Genomic DNA, 20,162 nt, shown 5'->3' on the forward strand with positions numbered 1-20,162 from the left:
AATCCCGAATATGTCCTGTGAGGGGAGATAGGTATCTCCTAACAACCATTATGGAATTACAGTTCCCATAACTCTGTGAGGGAAGCCATGACTGTTTAAATATTTATTTAAATGTGTAGTGCAGACCAGGACATATATTGCATCATTCTTATAAACCAGGGTGTGGGTGGGTCTGCATTTGTGACAGTGCTCACTGTCAGTTTTTTTTCTTTTTCTTTTTTCATTTTCTTTTGCTGCCTGTGGCACCCACAGTGCTTTTATCAAGTTGTGAGCACCAGTGCCTCATATATATATATATATATAGCCAGAAAAGAGCGCCATATATAGAGAAATATACAGCATTGTATGTCACCCAAATTGCCAGGGGAATCATGGAGATTTGTGGCAGAAGGTTCTCATGTTTCTGATTTGGATTATTCTTGAATCAGATCAGAGACTCATTCAGCTGCTGAATGATGATGATACTAATAATAATAATTTTATTATTCGTATTTTGCCCATCTGACTGGGTTGAATGATTCTGTGGCTTCAGCTGTCCATAAAATAAAATAATAAAATAAAATAAAATTTCACAGCTATTTCCTCACCCATGGAAAATGAAACTAAGCAGACTATGAAAGCATCCAGAGCAGAAAGGGGGAGGGGATCAAGATGTGGGTTGGAAACTTTAAGTTTGACTGACTGGTCCAGCTTTAAATAGTGATAATTTTTTTGTCTTTGGGTGCACCAATTGCAGTGACTTGCAGGAGTGATTGAATACGGTGCATGCTTTTCATCTGGACTGATGCCAGCCCCTATATCAGTCAATAGAGGGGTCTTAATTGCATCACCAAAACTCTATGCCAACCACCACATGCATCAATGAGCCTTGGGATAGCAGGGTCCTTGCTGGGGTTGAAGGGTGACATTCCCTTGGGAATTTATGTTATTTCTCCACCACCTCACCATATATGCAAGTCAATGAAGAGATCTTTCCTGCCCTGTGAGTGCACAGGACTCCACTCCCACCAATGACGTGGGGGCTGTAGCAGGGTCATAAGGAGAAATGAAAAGCTCTTCTGGATGAAGCCAAAATCCCATCAGCATTATTTCAGTAGCCAACCAGATGTTTATGGGAAGCCTACAAAAGGACCCGAGTGCAACAGCGTTTTCTCCCCACTTATGATTCCCAGCAGCTGGTACTAAGAGGTGTAACAATTGAGAGAGAACATAGCCAATATACATGAAGGGGCGTTTCCACCTCCATCGTTTAGACCGGACACTGAGGTCCAGCTCTGAGGGCCTTCTGGTGGTTCTCTCACTGTGAAAAGTGAGGTTACAGGGAACCAGGCAGAGGGCCTTCTCGGTAGTGGCACCCACACTGTGGCACGCCCTCCCATTGGATGTCAAGGAAATAAACAACTATCTGACTTTTAGAAGACATCTGAAGGCAGCCCTACTTAGAGAAGTTAATGTTTGATGTTTTATTGCAGCCTTTCTCAACCTGTGGTCCCCAGATGTTGTTGAACTACAACTCCCATCACCCCTAGCTAGCAAGGCCAGAGCTCAGGGATGATGGGAGTTGTAGTCCAACAACTTCTGGGGACCCACAGGTTGAGAACCGCTGCTTTATCATGTTTTTAATACTCTGTTATGGGTGGGGTATTATTATTATTATTATTATTATTATTATAGCTATTAGCTCTGGTAGTCATTAATCGCCTTCTCCTCCATGAATTAGTCCAATCCTGTTTTGAAACCACCCAGGATGGCGGCCATCAATGCATCTTGTTGGAGAAAACTCCACAGTTCTTCTCTCCTGTGACACATCTAAGGATACTGCCCATGTGAGAGGACATCGTCATTGCACAACTTTCCCCTCCTCCACAAGCAACAGCCGAGGGACAAATGTTAGGGCAGGAAAGTACACAAGAAGTGATGGTGTAATCTCTTGAGCATCGCCAGACATTATGGGGGTGACAGGGGACTGCTGTTTTTGGCACCAGCCCTCTTTCACATCTAGTTCCAACTGAAGATGTGGGTGGCAGTCATAACACTCACATGGCTCAGCTCAAGGGAATTATGGGCTGGATGGAGCCAATACTGTGTAAGAATAGATCGCTTCCATCAGAATGCGTTGATTATATTTGTGTTATCCAGCCTTAAATCTTTATGATCTGCCCAAGGTCTGCAAACATGATCAAAGGAGCTACAAGGATGTGGTTGAGAACATCTATAAGGTCCTCAAAACTCTCCCAGGCCGCAACCCACACCAGCCCCACTTCTCCCCATGAGAAGAGAAGGAATAGCTCAGGGAACAATATTTCTCTCTTCCCCTTAATTGCTCTGTCTCACAGAAGTCCTGTGTTGTAGAGGGCTAAGCCAAAATGTAACCCACCCAACCACAAATTTCCCTGTGCCATTTGCTAGTGGAGTGAGCACTTCAGAGAACTGAAGGGCAAGAGGGAAAACTTAAAAATGGCAGACAGGCCAAGGCTGTGTCCTGTGAGACCACCTGCTACTAATCAACCAACGCTGGGTTATTATTAACCATTTTGGTGTTCAGAGAAAAGGCAGATTTCCAGGCATCTGGCCTCCATTCTCAGACAGTGCTTGGATCTGGGGCAAAAATGCAGACACTCAGGTAAAGTGTACATAAAGGCATATGTTAATGAGAATAACATGCAAAAAATGTATTTCATTAGGAGGGAAATGGCTTTGCAAAGATATAAAGCAAAATTATATACCAAAGTGTGTAAATCAGGAGAAATTCACACTAAAATGCAAATAGATGTGGATATGCGGAGAAGTGAATTTAAGATGGGGAAAATGAGTGGAAACAAAATGGACTTATTCACCCATCATTTGTAGATAGCAAAATCCTATGCATAATCCGATACATGAAGCCTTATTTACATGAAAGTGTGTATCCAACTGCTGCCCAATACACCCACGGTTACATAAAGACTGCTTACTGCCAGTTGGAGGGGAGCTGCGGTTGCAGTTTGGCATGGTTGTAGAAGTTTGGGAGTGATATTCTCCACCAGCCGCGCTGAATCTCGCCTGCAATTGCAGCCCATCGTGGGCGAGCTAGGGAGCACGGCTTGGGGAGTGCTTTGTTTTTCTAGAGAAAGAGGTGGCAGAACACCTTCCTTTGTTCTCTTAGAATGGCAATGGCACACACCCGGGAGGTGACAGAACTGAGTTTTGGTGAGTTCCAATGGAAAAAAGACCTGCAAGAGTACTTCAGTATGTGTGATGGCCTGGGATTCGGACTCGGATGCTGAACCTGAGGGATCCCAGCCTGCACAGGATTCCCCACCTCCAGAACCAGCTGAGCCAGGGCTGAGGCATGAGCCTGAAGGGTCCTCACCTGTGCTGGATCCTCAGGTGCAGGCTCCAGCTGAGTCTGTTCTGGCTCCTGAGGTGATGGAGGACCCATTGCCTGCAGGTGCTCCACTCTCAGCCCTGTCAGAGGAAGCTGAGGTTGCCTCTGGGTCCAGTAACCCTCCAGCCTCTCCTGAGCTGCAGAGGCTCAGAGCAGAGAGGCGGAGGGAACGAAGTTCCCGCAGTAGGAGTGCTCACCTCCAGGCCAGGAGAGGCAAGTCACCAGAGGATTGGGGCCGCCCCATGCCTCGGGGCAGATAAAAGCCGGCCAGCCCCAGTCCCAAGTTGCGGGAGCAACATTGTGGGTTGCTAGTTCCTGCCTGACCTCCTGACCTGCCCAGGCTCCCTGCTTGCAAGCCTGTTCCTGACTTCACCCGACTCCCTGCCCTGCACCCAGCTTCAGCTACTACGGACTGCCTCCATGTTGCACCTTTGACCATGGACCGGACTTGGACACACACACACTGCCACCACCTTCCGAATCAGGGTCCTAAAGCAGTCCTTCTCAAAGCTGGGAAAATACTAACGAGGCTTTGGGAACGAGACTGGAGAAATCTAGAACCCTCACACCTCAGAGCCCTCAAACCTCCTTCCCAAAGCCCAGCGCCTCATTTACCCAACTTTGGGAAAGCAGCATGAGGGCTGCAATGGGAGGCCTTCAAATGGTCCTGAGAGCTACCAAAAAAAGGCTCCTCAGGCTATTCGTTGGACCACCCTGCTTTCAAGGGATCCAGGAAGAGTTGCTTCTGTCCACATAGGACTGGTGTGACACAAGGGCTGGTGGGACACAGTACCCCCAAAATGGTGTCCTTGGAGGGGTTGCCCCAATTTGATATCTGCCATAGGGTTTACCACCACAACAGGTATTGACTTTGGGTTTTAGTAAAGCAAACAGTCTAATTTGTCAGTACCTAAATGATATCGAGCGTCAGAACAACTTGGCCACAATAAGGAAATCTTGCCCATGGTATGACTATTTCCCACCTTCCCATTTCAACTCTCTGGCACCCTAGCTGCATAACCTAGCAATCCTAAAATATAGACACGCTTTTACTCTCGCAAGATTGAATGTATTGCCCTCGGCTGTACTTGAGGGAAGATTCCAACAGATTCCATACAAAAAACGCTTATGTCCCTGTGGAGATGGCAGTCCCGAATCGGTGCCTATGTCCTTCTGGCTTGCACTCTTTATAAAGACTTGAGGACTGAGTTTATCACCCCTCTTTTATTGTCCATTCCGGGTTGCCCAACCACTGCCACAGTGTCCTTTCTCTTGGCAGATCAAGATGAGCAGGTGACAGCAAAGGTTGAAAGGTTTTTAGCTGGGGCAATCAGAATAAGATCCACCATTTGACTACTGATTCAAACCCCCAAAATGTATTTTATATAATTGACTTTTTATTTCTATTCTTCGAATATTGCATTGTTGTTTCATTGCTATGGCCGGTGGCTGACACAAATAAAGATTTCTTCATTCCGCCATAGGGCAATCCTTAACCCTGCCAAATAATCAACCAGCAGACAGGTTGATTGATTCAGGATACGCACCCAGTGCCTCTGCCAAAACCTGCTGACATCTGCAATCCATAAAGTTGTGCCCTGTTTAATCCCCAGGTGGTTTTCCTGTGCTTACTGAAACTTCATCGTGTCTTGGCCATGCCACTCCCATCTTCACTGGACTCGAAATGGGGTTGGATCCCTCTCATTACATTGAACCCGAGTCTTTCTGGGATATATGACAAGCCCTCATTTCCCAATTCTGCTCCAATGAGTACCACTCAGCCACTTCTGCTGGAAGGACTGAGAGCATCCAGTCATACTCAGGTCCCAGAATTCTGATTAAGCCCCCAAGACGTCAACTTCAATTATTTCTGCCGGTCGCTCCCTTTTGAGAGGGGAAATGTACCTCCTTCTCAAACGGTTATCAGATGGGTGGGCTGCAGCTATCAGTTACTCCCCGTGTACAAGCCCTGGCTAAATCTCACTTGCTGTTTATTCCCTCCTGGGCCAGAGGTTAACCTGTTAAGTTGAGAGCTGATCCCCAAACAGACATTAATGTCTTAATGCATTTAGCGGGTTGTGGATCTTTGCGGCGATGGATCTGAAGGAACGTATTGTTTCTTATAACTCGGCGAGGTCACCGATGGCTAAGGGCACCTGGAAGGCTTAAGTAAACATAGCTCAGCTTACCTCTAGCCCCCCTCAGTTATTATTTCAAAGCTATACATCACTCTACTGTTAAAAAAAAAGAGGTTCATGTGTCTCAAAATTTTCAGAAGGAACCAATAAGAACAAAACAAGCAGCCTTTGAAGGCTTCCAAGGCGTCCCTCGTAACTGTGTTGTTGTTTCAGGAGTCAGTATTGCAGCTTAACAGGGTGGCCATTTTAGAGGAGGAAATGGATTTGAGTGTCACCTTTCCACACCTCCTGCTTCGTATTAGCAGCAGAAAAGAAAGGCAGAGGTGCGTTCTCAGTTTGGTCCTCAGCTTCGTGGGGATGCAAGCAAAACGTCTGGCATTTTGACACAATGAAGTAGCTGAAACTGCCACCTACCTAGCTTTAAAAGAGGGGGACGCTGGGCTTTTCTGACTTTATTTTATTAGAGAGAGAGAGAGAGAGAGAGAGAATGCCATCAGTGTTAAGGGGGGAGGGGGAAATGCCATGTTGTTGAACAGCATAATATCAACAATAAAATCACATTCATAAACAGGTACAAAAGTACATTGCAAACTGGTAGAGTAGCTTAATAGATCAACATAGCTGGATCAGGGAAAATTCTGGGTGAACTGATGGGTTTTAAGCAAGCAGTTAAATGCCAGAATTGTAGGTGCTCAATGATGATGATGATGATGATGATCATGATGCAGAATTACCCACTCTTCATCCTGAGGTCCCAGGCTGCGTCACAACATTAAAAAATAGTTTAAAGCAACATATTTTTTGTTGGGAGTGCAGTATTGTTTTAGGGTTGAGAAGACTGCGGAAACAGTGGGGATTCCCTCAAAACAAATTTTCATATGCAGAACATAACTGCAACAAAACCATTTCAGAATCCCTTGAGTTGGACGAAAGGTGCTAGGGAACTTAAGTTAAGACCTTAAGTTAGAATTAGAAATTTCTCCAGACTCCTTTTTAAAAATAATAATAAAAATCCTTCGCTAGAAATTCATGCAAAGACAAATTTCTGAATCCATGTTGAAACTGGTTTTGGGTGAAATATGGTGACAATGTGAACTTCTTGTTCATCATCATCCTCTTCTTCTTCTGTAAATTTGACTAATTGGATCTAAGCAGGGCCCTTTTTTGAGAAAAATAGGTGCTGGTACTCACTATGAAGTTGTTAGAGTTATGCCACTATTTTTAACAACAAAAAAGAGGTGTTGGTACTGTGTACTCTTGAGTACCCCCTGAAAAAAAAGTACTGGGCCCAAGTTCATTGGGTGCCACCTCAAAATTCCTCACAATGCTCTCTTGAGGAAAGGGCCATGTCAACATATTTTACTGATTACTGATTTACTGATTTCTCCTTAGACTTGGTCAAAACAAATTTTCATATGCAGAACATAACTGCAACAAAACCATTTCAGAATCCCTTGAGTTGGACGAAAGGTGCTAGGGAACTTAAGTTAAGACCTTAAGTTAGAATTAGAAATTTCTCCAGACTCCTTTTTAAAAATAATAATAAAAATCCTTCGCTAGAAATTCATGCAAAGACAAATTTCTGAATCCATGTTGAAACTGGTTTTGGGTGAAATATGGTGACAATGTGAACTTCTTGTTCATCATCATCCTCTTCTTCTTCTGTAAATTTGACTAATTGGATCTAAGCAGGGCCCTTTTTTGAGAAAAATAGGTGCTGGTACTCACTATGAAGTTGTTAGAGTTATGCCACTATTTTTAACAACAAAAAAGAGGTGTTGGTACTGTGTACTCTTGAGTACCCCCTGAAAAAAAAGTACTGGGCCCAAGTTCATTGGGTGCCACCTCAAAATTCCTCACAATGCTCTCTTGAGGAAAGGGCCATGTCAACATATTTTACTGATTACTGATTTACTGATTTCTCCTTAGACTTGGTCTAAGGAGAAATGCCCAAATCTGGTTCAAATTTCATTTCAGGCAAGAAGCCAACAGCACCTTGATGCAAATCATTTCCCAAACTGAGGGCTGGCACCAACTCAAGGAGCACACACAGTAGTGGAGCAATGACGAAAGCTTCATGTACTTGCTGCAGTGAGAAGGTTGGTTTGCTCAATTCTGTGGTGAGAAGGCTGTGGACAGTGTCTTGCCCACTAGCAATCCAGAAACTGGAGCTGGTACTGTAGCCTTATTAGACTTTACTGATTGGTTGGGTAAGCGTTGCTCCCGGACGGGAGGAAGTCAAACGACACTGAGGTTTGGTTCAGAGAAAGAGTTTATTCTGCTCTCGGGATAGCAGAAGGCACTTGCGTGGTCAGTCCACAGCAAGTCCAAAGAAATGAGAGATTCGGTGCAGTATATATATCCAGGCACCCTCTCCCCCCTTCCCCAGGAATCCAGCCATGTAAGCTTATACATGTAAGTTGACATCACAGATGTTCCTGCTCCTGTACTCTTAACCATAAAAGGGTATTCCTGTTCCTGTACACTAGAACATAAAATGGTGTTCCTGTATTCCTTATCTTGGGGTAAGAAGGTCACCAACTCTAAGAGTACTCCTGGCGCCGTTCCCGGGGGGCTGACAAGTTCTGTGCGTCATTGTGGTCAGATGTGTCATCCCTGCTCCACTTTGGAACTGGCAAGGCCATTCATTAGGCGTCACTGACTGATAAAAGAGAGAGCTTTGTTTATACAGCTGTGTTCTTGTTATGCATTTGCTCAAGTGCTCAAGTTAATGGTTTTTAGCTAAAGCACCCTTGGAGAAGGGAAAATGAGGATTTTGGGGCCCGTTTCAGACTGCCTGCACAGTCAGATTTTAGAATGGGAAACCCATCCCCCTTCAGTACTACCTCAAAGTCATTTCCAAAAGGTTCAGGACTGATAGACAGAAATTTCCCAAATCCAAGAGGAAGGGCTGTAGCTCAGTGGTATAGCATCTGTTTTGCCTTCAGAAAGTCCCAGGTTCACTTCTCAACATCTCCAGGTGGAACTGGGAATGTCACCTGTTCTAAAACTCTGGAACAAAAGAAGATCCTGCTGGATCAGGCCAAAGGCCCATCTAGTCCAGCATCCTGGTCTCACTGTGGTGAATCAGATGCCTCTGGGAAACATGCAAGGAGGACCTAAGGTCAAGAACACTCTCCTCATCCTGTGGCTTCCAGCAGCTGGTATTCAGAAGCAATACTGCAGTTGAGTATGGAGTTAGTGGCCAGTCTAGGCACTAGACAGCGGTGAGCTTGGTGGGCCAATGATCTGAGCTGGATAAGCCACTGACCGGACTTGGTTTGAGGCAGCTTCCTATGTACCCAAAAGTCAAATGCCGGTTCCAGAAAGGAGGAAAACCATGCTGCTTTACATTTTTGTGAAATGTCATTGAAGCTCCAGCAGGTTTCTTACCATTCATTCTTAAGTGCAGCCTCCTCTGTATGCCATGAGCAATCAACCTGCATTTAGATCTTATCAAATTTCAAGCTTTCCTAGTTTGCCCCAGCTAAATGGACCAAAGGGACTTATCTCCCTTTATAATCTAAAATGAATTCTTATCGGATGACAGGCGCCTGGTTTAAGACCTGGGATCTTGGAAGTCCTTGGTAGGAATCTCACCTCTCTCCCATACTCTCCAGTATCTGGGTTATTTTTTGTGGCTCTGTGGGAGCAGATGTTGTCAGAAGAGTGTTGAAATTCGAATGAGGACCCCTGGGTTCTCAAAGCCCTGCTAAGCCTACCTGACAGGGTTGCTATGAGGTTGAAAGTGGTCTGGGAACATGTATGCTCCTCATAACCTCTTGGAGGAACAGCAGGATGTAAAAATAAACCATGGAGACAATAATACATACTCTACTTACAGGGAAGTTGTTGCATTAGTTTGGTTATCTCATAGCAAGCAATAAGTGCTTGAACTCCCTAATGAGGAATGCTCTTGGACTCCAGCTCCCATCAGCCCCAGCCAGCACAGTCAATGGTCAGGGATAAAGGGAGTTGTAGTCCAGCAACACCTGGAAGGTTACAGGTTTTCCATGCCTGTTCTAAGTCATGGAATCATTGGGTTGACTTTGGTCCTAAAATGGGAGTAGCATAGGAGATTATGGATCACAGGAACATACATGGGAAGCTGGAATGTGAGTCAGAACATTGCTCCATCTAGCTCAGTATTGTCAACACTGACTGGCAGCAGCTCTCCAGGTTTGAGGCAGGGAACATACTCATCCCTATCTGGAGATGTCAAGGAGACGTTTTGCATACATAGGGAGCTGCCTTACATTGAGCCAGACCATTGCTCTATTTAACTCAGTATTGTTTACTGTTAAGTGAAACGTTTCTCAGATCCTGGGAAATTGAACCTGGAGTCAGGAGTTCAGCCTACACTTGAGTAGGACTCTGGCCGAGACACATGCCCAACTGGCATGTTCCCTCCCTCCTGGTTGATCGTTTGGGAGTTTCATAAGCTTTCTCCAGCCCGAACATCACAGCGACCAATGCCAACCGACACCGGCACACTTAGAAATCCACAGAGTTGGCGCAACTTGCGTGTGGCAGACCTCAGCAACTCAGTGTTTTGGCTAATCTACTTTATTTACATATCAACACACACGGAGCACTGCAACATGGCTCCCTCTCTTTCTAGCATCAGACAGCAAAGAGAAAAGGAACAAAGGACAATAGTCCCAGTTCGCAGAACACAGCAACACAAACATCCTGTCTCCTTCACTTCCCACTCTGTGGAGCCAAACACACACTGTCATGTGATAGACCATAATCCCGTGACTGTAATCATAGATCAGGGCTTCTAACACCTGGCTCCTTCTATATGCAAAAAAAGAGATGTTTTGCTCTTCTCCAGGGTTTCAGACAGGAGCTTGCCCTTCAGTCCTACTTGGAGACACCAGGGATTGAACCTGGGACGTTCTGCATGCAAGAAAGATGTTCTACCACTTAGTCATCACCCTTACAAAATAGGAACAATGACATCCACCTCATGTCAAATCAGACAGTTGGGCAATCTATTGCCCAGCCTCACCAGCAGAGCTCTCTCCCAGTCCTCCTTGGAGGCACCAGGGATTGAACCTGCGGCCTTCTGCATGCAGAGCAGATGATCTGCCACTCAGTTATGGCTCCTTCCTCTATGGAGCTTGAGAGAATCCCCACAACAGAGGCCTCACATGACCTGAGGCCTCTTCCATTGAAGGAGCATTACGGACACGCATTCCTCAGCCCATGTGGCTTTCACTGGGAGTGGTGAGTCGCCGGGGGCTTCCCAGGAGCCGACAAGAGGGCGATCTGGGGCAGCCGCACGTTTTTTGGAGAAATCATCGCTTGCTTGAGAAAGAGAGACAGACAAATATTTTGTTGTTCCAAACAAGCTCGACTCCTGAGGGCAAGTCCCAAAGCCTCACATTCCAACACAGGACACAGTCCCACCTTAGAATACCGTTCCTTCATCATCATTATTCTTATTATTTTAAAAAACCAACACAAATTCTTGCTTGTGGGCATGCATGAGAAGGGCGAGGGGGAAGCGGGAGCAAACTATCCTTGGCACACACACACCCTCCTGCCGGGGCGAAGAGAGAAGGAAAGCTCCGGGGCTGTCAGCCTGGCACCTCTGGGAGACACAAAAATTCCCCCCTTCCCCACCAAAACATGCACGTTTAAAGACAAACATGGCATTCCACTTGCCAACCCTCAATCATTTTTCCCCCCATGTTGTGGCTCTGGGCTTAATTAGAGCTGGCAAGGAGCGATGGGTGTGGATTCCTTTTCTGGCTGCCTTGCCCAGCGTTTGAAGCCGAGTCCAGGGGAACTCCGATGGGCATGGTAAGATTTCTACCTTTGGGGGAATCATGTTCAGAGAGGGGGGGGCAGTACTGCTCTGTTATGAGTCTCCCACTTGCAATTACGCTTCTTTGTGGTTTGCCCACCGGCTTTCCCTTGGTTCCATTAACGGAGGTTGCTTTTACCTCTCTCAGGATCTCTCACATCCATGTCTCTGGCTGGTGTGATTTGGATGCAAGCCTGCTCCTTTCGCCCGCTTTCATTGAGCCACTCTGCATGTCAACTTGACCAGAGGTGGGATTAAATTGGTTTTGCAGTTCTTTTTTCTTTTCCGTTCTCTTTTTTTTACCCCTTCTCAAAACAGGAGTCCTTGAAAGTAATTGCTTCTTGGCTCTGTTTCACAAATTTGTTTACTTTCCAGACGTCAGGTGAGCTTGGAAAACCAGCAGAGTAATTCCTGGGATTTTTTTTATTTTATTGCAGGGATTGGGAAGCAGTCAATGAGAGTTTGCCCCAGGCTACATTCACACCACACGTTTAAAGCACTGTGATGCAGATTTTAAACAGTCATGGCTTCTCCCAAAGGATCCTGGGAGCTGTAGTTTGCTAAAGATGCTGAGAGGTCTTAGGTAAAGGTAAAGGGACCCCTGACCATTAGGTCCAGTTGTGGCCAACTCTGGGGTTGCGGCGCTCATCTCGGTTTATTGGCCGAGGGAGCCGGCGTACAGCTTCCAGGTCATGTGGCCAGCATGACTATGCCGCTTCTGGCGAACCAGAGCAGTGCACGGAAACACCGTTTACCTTCCCGCTGGAGAGGTACCTATTTATCTACTTGCACTTTGACGTGCTTTCGAACTGCTAAGTTGGCAGGAGCAGGGACCGAGCAACGGGAGCTCACCCCATCGCAGGGATTCGAACCTCCGACCTTCAGATCAGCAAGTCCTAGGCTCTGTGGTTTAACCCACAGCTCCACCCGCATCCTAGGAAGCCCCTATTCCCCCGCCAGAGCTACAATTCTCAGAGCTCCATGTGAAGAGGGAGTGATTATTAAACCACCCTGAGAATGGAAGTTCTGCTAGGGGAATTCCTCACAACTCTCAGGAGTCTTAACAAACTGCACTCAAAAGAAAGCCTTCTCGTGAAATTTTACAAGCAACCAATCTAACACTACAGAAACCAAACAAACTCCTCTACGGGTAGAACTTTGGAAAGGTACTCAAATGACAAGGGTTTGGTTTAGATGACTCAGGGTCCCTTCCAACACTACAAATCTATGGTTTTATAAAACCCTGTAGAGCCTTTGTGGGTCAATATAGAGACATTGCCGAGCTAGAAGAGCCAATGATCTGTAGAAGTTCCCCTGCCCTTTGGGGGTTTTTTTTGCTCTGGAGCTTTCGCCGCAAAACCCCACCCTTTCATTGGAAAAAAACGAATTCATGTTTGCTCTCATTGAGTGCTAAAGAGTGGGTTTTCATGGGGAAAGCTTTGGGGCAAAAGAAAGAAAGCAAAAAGCTTGGACATCGAGCTTTTAAGAATGGACCTGTGTCTGGGAAGAGCGTGACAAAAGGTAAGTGTGGATAAGCCCTACGTTGCAATGGCCCCCATGCCAAAATTTGCATCTCTTCCTGTTGAATGGATGGCACCATTCTGCAGGAATACAGGTAACACTGCAGCCTCTGAATGAGAACTGATCTCACGCAGCGGCTGACGATGGGAACCTGAGATACCAGTTCCATTCTCCTTTCAGCCCGCAACTGACCCCATGCTGACCAAAGTGATTCCAACCCCAACCCATGTTATAAGTAGGATAATAATGCTGGCCTACTTTGGAGAAGAAGGGGAAGGGAATGAAGGTAACACACACAGACACACACACAACACACAACACACACACAATCAATCTGATATTTTCCTTATAATATTTGTTGCTTGTGTGCTGCTTTGTTTATTCATTATCTGAAATTAATGAGCAGAGCTTCGGAAACATTAGCTCCCAAACACTTCACTGCTCCTGCCTCGAGTAAATATCCAGCGCACACCAAGTCATCAACAGGGTAAATAAGAGAACAGATCTCTTCCCCTCACCATTCACCTTGGTGATTTAAAAGCCAGGACGATCACCACAGAGTCAATTTCCATTGGAAGAGGGGCATCAGGATGCATGTGGACTGTTGTTGTTACTGCTGCTGTTGTTACCTGCCCTTCATTAGCAGGTCACAGGGCGAGTCACAACAATCCGAAACTCAGAAATAGAAACAGTTAAAACAGATGACAGTCACGAGAATTTATGGCATTAATGACAATTAATGTGCAGGTTGATCCCACCTATCTGTTTCCAGCAGCGGTCAATTAGATGTTCCAGGAAAGGCGACAAGCAGGGCTTGAAGGCAATAGACCTCTGGTGTCCAGAGGTCTATCTTCTCAGAACATGAAGGTTCCCTATAGCTTGGAGGCATCTATGAACCAGGAAGTAGTGGCCACTTTTCTCAGATAATCTCAGGGAATGAAAGTGTTGTGCAAAGAGCAGAAGGTCCAAAGCAGATCACTGATAGTAAGGGGATGCTGGGAAGCCCATGCACATTAATAAAAAGTTAAATAAATATGCCACTCTTGTCCCCCCCCCCCCAATTTTAAGGGGTCAGGGGTTTGAATGGGCAATGCACCTGCTTCCAGAAAATGTGAATGATTCCCTGATAGGCATTATATGAATGCTTTTCCTCCCACCCTTGTGAATTGTTTGCCAAATGATAAGGGTCTTTGTAGCTGAACAAAGTGCCACATTTACCCATCGCTTATATGCATGTTAATGGTTCCCCTGCTCCCCGCAACACACCTCTTCTTTGACAATTGTATTTCTACCCTTTATTTTGGTTTCCTTCCCTAGCCCCGTCCCGATGCCATATTACATTCTCTAATTTCCTTTTATCTTCTCTTTATTTTTTGCAATGTCTCAGGACGTGTCTCTATAAGACAAGTTAATTTAGTCAATTACTCCAGTTTGGTTACAGATAAAATCTTTAATTTATCCAGGCCCCTCTTTATTCTTTCTAGGATCCTCTTTTCCATTAATTTCATGAAACATTCTAATTTTCCATTTTAGGGACGAGCTCATTTCACCCGCAGACACGTGGACAGGCAGAGATGCGGAATCGGCGCTATCAATTTCCCAGCTATGGCACTGAGGAGGGGTGTTTGTGTGTGTGCTTGTGTGTGTGTGTGTGTGTGTGTGTGCTTCTTTGAGGTTCTGCCTTCATTATAATTGCTATCTGCATTTCTGTTTGCTTTCTCTGCTCTTCTCAATCACGTCTGCCATCACCAGCTGCCCTCCGTGCCAATTCCTCATCTCTCTGTCCTGCCGTAGTTACACCACGAATCTCTTTAGAACAGCTCCAGGGTTAGAAATATGGAGATGAACCCACCCAAGAAGGGCAGGTGATCATTGTGGAACAGCCAAGTCACAATTGTAGAGAAGCTAACAGGGTTCATAGGTGATTTCATTTTATCAAGTAGGAAATATTTCATTAAATGTGAGTCGATCCAAATGTGTGAAGCTAAGTGGGGGGTGGGGAAGGGAGCAAAATTATTGCCTGTTATCCTTTATACGAATCTATGGGTGAGAAAAGAGCAGACAAAAAGTTCAAGGGGATGGAGCGATTCACCTATGAGGAAGGCATCTGTGGCCTTTAAGTTTAGAGGGAAAACAAGTAAGAGAAACATGACATAACACTAGAATTCATGCACATCCGATGATGCTGAAAACTGGAAGATTCAGAAGAGATAAAAAGAAGTACTTTTTATCCGGTGTGGTGTAGGGGAGCTGGTGTGGTGTAGTGGTTAAGAGCGGTGGACTTGTAATCTAGGGAACCGGGTTCGTGTCTCTGCTCCTCCACATGCAGCGGCTGGGTGACCTTGAGCCAGTCACACTTCTCTGAAGTCTCTCAGCCTCACTCACCTCAGAATGTTTGTTGTGGGGGAGGAAGGGAAAGGAGAATGTTAGCCGCTTTGAGACTCCTTCGGGTAGTGATAAAGCAGGATATCAAATCCAAACTCCTCCTCCTCCTCCTCCTCCTCCTCCTCCTCCTCCTCCTCTTCTTCTTCTTCTTCTTCTTCTTCTTCTTCTTCTTTTTCTTCTTCTTCTTGCAGCACATAGTTAAACTATGAAACTCGCTTCCCTTAGAGGCAGCAATGGTCACCAACTTGGATAGCTTTAAAAGAGAATTGGACAGATTCATGGAGGGCAAGGGTATCAATGTATACTAGCAGTGCTAATTTTTTTCTAGAAAAAGAGGTGCCAGAACTCACCATGAATGCCTCCCTTGTTCTCTTATAGGTAAAGATAAAGGACCCCTGGATGGTTAAATCCAGTCAAAGGTGACTATGGGGTTGTGGTGCTCATCTTGCTTTCAGGCCGAGGGAGTCGGCGTTTGTGCACAGACAGCTTTCCGGGTCATGTGGCCAACATGACTAAACTGCATATGGCGCAACAGAACACTGTGACAGAAGCCAGAGCACACGGAAACGCTGTTTACCTTCCCACCACAGCGATACCTATTTATCTACTTGCACTGGGGTGCGTTTGAACTTCTAGGTTGGCAGGAGCTGGGACAGAGCAACGGGAGCTCTCTCTGCCGCAGGGATTCGAACCGCCGACCTTCTGATCGGCAAGCCCAAGTAGCTCAGTGGTTTAGACACAGTGCCATCCCCATCCCCATCCTCTTATAATGCCAATGACACCCATTTGAGAGGAGCCAGAACTGAGTTCCAGCTGAAAAACAGCCCTAGTTCCTAGTCATGTTGGCTAAGCTCTGCCTCCATAGACAGAGGCAGTATGCCTCTGAATTCCTGTTGCTGAAAACTTCAGGAGGGAAGAAGACTCTTGTCCTCAGGTCCTTCTTGTAAGCTTCCCACAGGCATCCAGTTGACCATGGAGAGAACAGGATGCTGGTCTAGATGGGCCATGGACATGATCCAGCAGACTCTTCTTATGTTCTTATATTCCTGACGTGAATCAGGGCTTCATTTTATGTCCTTGCCAAACACAAGTGCCCTGCTGAGTCAGACAAGAGGCCCAGGTCGTCTAGCATCCTCTTCTCCCAGTTTCCAACTGGATGACCATGGAAAGCCCACAAGTGTGCAATCGTGCTCTCCCCACATGTGATTCCTAGTAACTAGCTTTCAGAACCATACTGCCTACAAGAACGAAGGCAGAACATAGATACTGCGGCTTGCAGCTATTAATAGCCTCATCCTCCATGAATCTGTCTAATTCTCTTTTAAAGCCATCCAAGTCAGTGGCCATCACTTCTTCTTTTTCAGCAATCCCTCGTAGCCGAGTAAGATTGTCTTCCATAAACACAGTTTTAACAGTGAGTCCGTAAGTAGCTGAGGAGGCCAATTCTGGATCCACACATCCTTCCACAGTGGGGAGACAGGTTTCCAGGTGGGAGTTGATCACGGTGAGGGTTTGCCAAGCGTGCCTTCCTCTTAGCACGTTTCTCCTTTTCATCCTGAGTTTGAGCGTCTTCAAAGCCCATGACACCTTTATTAAAGGCTGTTCTCCAACTGGAGCACTCACAGGCCAGTGTTTCCCAGTTGTTGGTATTTATACTACACCCCCCCTCCCCCCAATTAGTCTTGAGAGAGTCTTTAAACCTCTTTTGTTGACCACCAGCATTACCCTTTCCATTTTTAAGTTCAGAACAGAGTAGTTGCTTTGGAAGACGATCATCAGGCATCCGCACAACATGACCTGTCCAACAAAGTTGTTGTTGAAGAATCATTGCTACAACACTGGTGATCTTTGCTTCTTCCAGTACACTGGCATTAGTTCGCCTATCTTCCCAAGTGATGTATACAATTTTTCGGAGACACCATTGATGGAATCTTTTGAGGAAGCCATCACTACCCCCTTGTTGGAGCAATTTCCATGGTTTAACTATGCACTTTCCGAAGCAGGTATTGAGTGTGTTGCTCACTCTTCCACCTCACAAAGTAGATCACAGCCCAGGGAACTGCGGCTACATCTAGAACAGCCTCTCCTGGATCTTTCCACACCAATTTCCTTATTCTGCTCCCACAAGTCCATTTCTCCAGCAAAATATGTCCAGGATTACACTAACCTTATCCCTCTAGGGTGGTTTGCAAGTCACTGTATGCAGGGAGGCAGCTGGCTGAAGAAACCCACCCTGGCTTATCTCCATTAAAGAAAAGAAAGCTGTATTATCTGTCAATGAACTCTTGGAGGACACACCAGTGTAGCAACTAGACGAGACTTCCTTTATCTCTTTTAAAGAATGGAAAAGAAACAGAAAACTCCTGACTGTACCCAGATACAACTAAGTCCAGTGTCCCCTAGTGAAGAAACCATTTATTAATGGCACTAGAATCCATACAACGTCTTAGATTCATAGTTGGGAATGTGTAGCACTCAAGTGTTGTTGAACTACAGCAGCCATCACCCAACTATTGAGAATGTTGGGTTTCAAGAGCTTGCCTGAACAGGGACAAATGACTCTCAATTCTCTTCTTCTTTTTACATACAGTGCTGAACGAGACACAATCACCAAGTATTAAGATTTCAAATTTCACCACAGTGTGAATGCAGACTTCCCAGCAACCTCCAAGCAAGAATAAACTTGATTGGTTCAAACAATGACGAGAGAGAGAACTGATTGGACTGTTTTTAACTGCAGGAAAGTTGTCACATTTTAAAATGTTGCACATTTAAACCTTCCTGTATTGCAGGGGGTTGGACTAGCCCATGGGTAGGCAAACTAAGGCCCGGGGGCCAGATCAGGCCCAATTGCCTTCTAAATCCAGCCAGCAGACAGTCCGGGAATCAGTGTATTTTTACACGAGTAGAATGTGTGCTTTTATTTAAAATGCATCTCTGGGTTATTTGTGGGGCATAGGAATTTGTTCATTTCCACCCCAAAAAATATAGTCTGCCCCCCCACAAGGTCTGAGGGACAGTGGACTGGCCCCCTGCTGAAAAAGTTTGCTGATCCCTGGAGATAAACATTGGAGGTACTTTCTAACTATACAGTTCTATGATTCTTTGATTCCACTATGTACAAACAGCCCTATTCACTGATAAGTAAATTCACACAGCAAATCTAGCATTTCCAAAACACTTTCCTTAAACATTAAGGGTGCTCACAAACAGAACTAAACCAGGAAAGGCAACTTTCGCTTTGGATGCCAACTGTTTTTTGTTTTTGTTTTTGTTTTGTTTTTTTGCAGTCCTTCTGTCAAATTTCTACATCGCAATAACTGAGGATGTCAAAACGGACGTTCATAAATCTACTCTGAAACCATTCCATGACAGTCTACAAATACAAGGTGTTTGGTTTATAACCAAACGCTGCTTTCTCAATGTTTCCTGTCTTTCAGTACTAATGGCTTCACTTTAATTATATCCATAATGACTAATTAATATTATTTATTATTTCTTCGTTTCATTCATCAGTGGTATGTATATGTATATATTTTATTTCGAAAGAGCAACATATCAGGAGGAAAGAATAACATTAAATTTTCATTTGTTTGTTATTTGCTGAAAGCCAGCTTTTGAGACAAATGCCTCCTTCTGTATTTCCCTATTAATTCAAATGTTTATAAATAACAATGCAAAGCTCATTATTTTCCCTGGCGACAGTTCTGTTGCTTGCTGTTGTCTTCCAAGTTTAATAGGTATATTCCACCTCTGAATAATTACCAATTTAAAACCAACAACAACAAAAAAGCAGCCAAGGATTGGAAAACAAAACTTTCTTGGGTTTAAAATAAAAAATAAAGGTCAAAACTTGCACTGCATTTTAGTTCTCAAATGGAAAGCTAGGGATGGATGGATCAGTTTATTTCCAGGCCTGTGTGAATTTCACATGTGATTATTCATAAATCTGTTCTGTCATGTGTTTTGTTTGTTTGTTTGTTTCAAGCACATTTTTCTACTTATTCTTTTAGCTGAGAACTGCACCCCAAATCTCAGGTGTGAAATATGGTTCATCCAGGAGGTATAGCCAGTACACTTCAGAGTGTATCAGAATTCATGAGCTCAACGTCGCACACAAGTCCCATCGTTTGAAAAGGGCCATAGATCACTGGTGCTTTTCATGAAGGAAGCCCACTTTCAACCCCAAACATCTCCAGTCAGTGTCAACAATACTGAGTTAGACGGACCAACGTTCTAACTTAGTGTTTATTTATTTACCTCCCCCCCCCAAAAAAAAAAAATAATGAAGAGGAAAGGAAAAAAATATTGTCAATAAATAAAAAATGATCATGATTACATGTGGGGAGAAACCATCAGATCAATTTCACATGGGGTTGCCCCACCTTTGGTCAGGCGAAATAATGGACAAGTCGGGCAAAAATATGGGACAAGTCAGGTGGGAGGCTAAAATTTGATTTACCTGGTGCAGAAATGACTTCAAAGCAATCCCTCCACCTCCCTCCTCTCCTCCTCCCCCCTTCATCTAAAGTCACTCATATTTTTCTCAACCCCGCCTCTACATTCCATCCCCAAATACTTTTCCGTCCTCTGTGGCCATCCATTGGGCCACAGCTGCATCAATCACTGGATTTAGTATAACAGGGAGGGGTAGGGTAGGGAAGGGAAAGGAAACGAAAGGAAAAGAAAGGAGAGAAAGAATGGAGGAGGGAGGCAATGGTGCAGGTAGAGATGGGAGGGAGGGAAGAGCTGAGCTCAGCACTCGCCTCAGCCGAGGAGGCAGGAAGAAGAAAGTGAGGCAGAAATAAGGGACACAGCATTTCTCCTTGAGATTCAGGACAATCCCTTCTTCTGAGGCAACTCTACCACAATAAGACAACTCTCTCTATGTTCCTATGCTACAGAAGCTGGGGAATGGGGCAGATGTCTTGACAAT

General features: G+C 45.1%; 1 long non-coding RNA gene across 1 annotated transcript; it reads left to right on the forward strand.

Moving 5' to 3' along the window:
* The first annotated feature begins 11,275 nt into the window (after positions 1 to 11,275).
* Positions 11,276 to 18,588, forward strand: LOC310659322. The gene is made up of 3 exons (XR_014502757.1): positions 11,276 to 11,316; positions 11,469 to 11,568; positions 18,517 to 18,588. It is a non-coding gene; the product is annotated as an uncharacterized lncRNA (long non-coding RNA).
* The last annotated feature ends 1,574 nt before the right edge of the window (positions 18,589 to 20,162 follow it).

This window comes from Podarcis tiliguerta (genome assembly GCF_965153285.1).
Source record: "Podarcis tiliguerta genome assembly, chromosome: 10".
NCBI classification, from domain to species: Eukaryota; Metazoa; Chordata; class Lepidosauria; order Squamata; family Lacertidae; genus Podarcis; species Podarcis tiliguerta.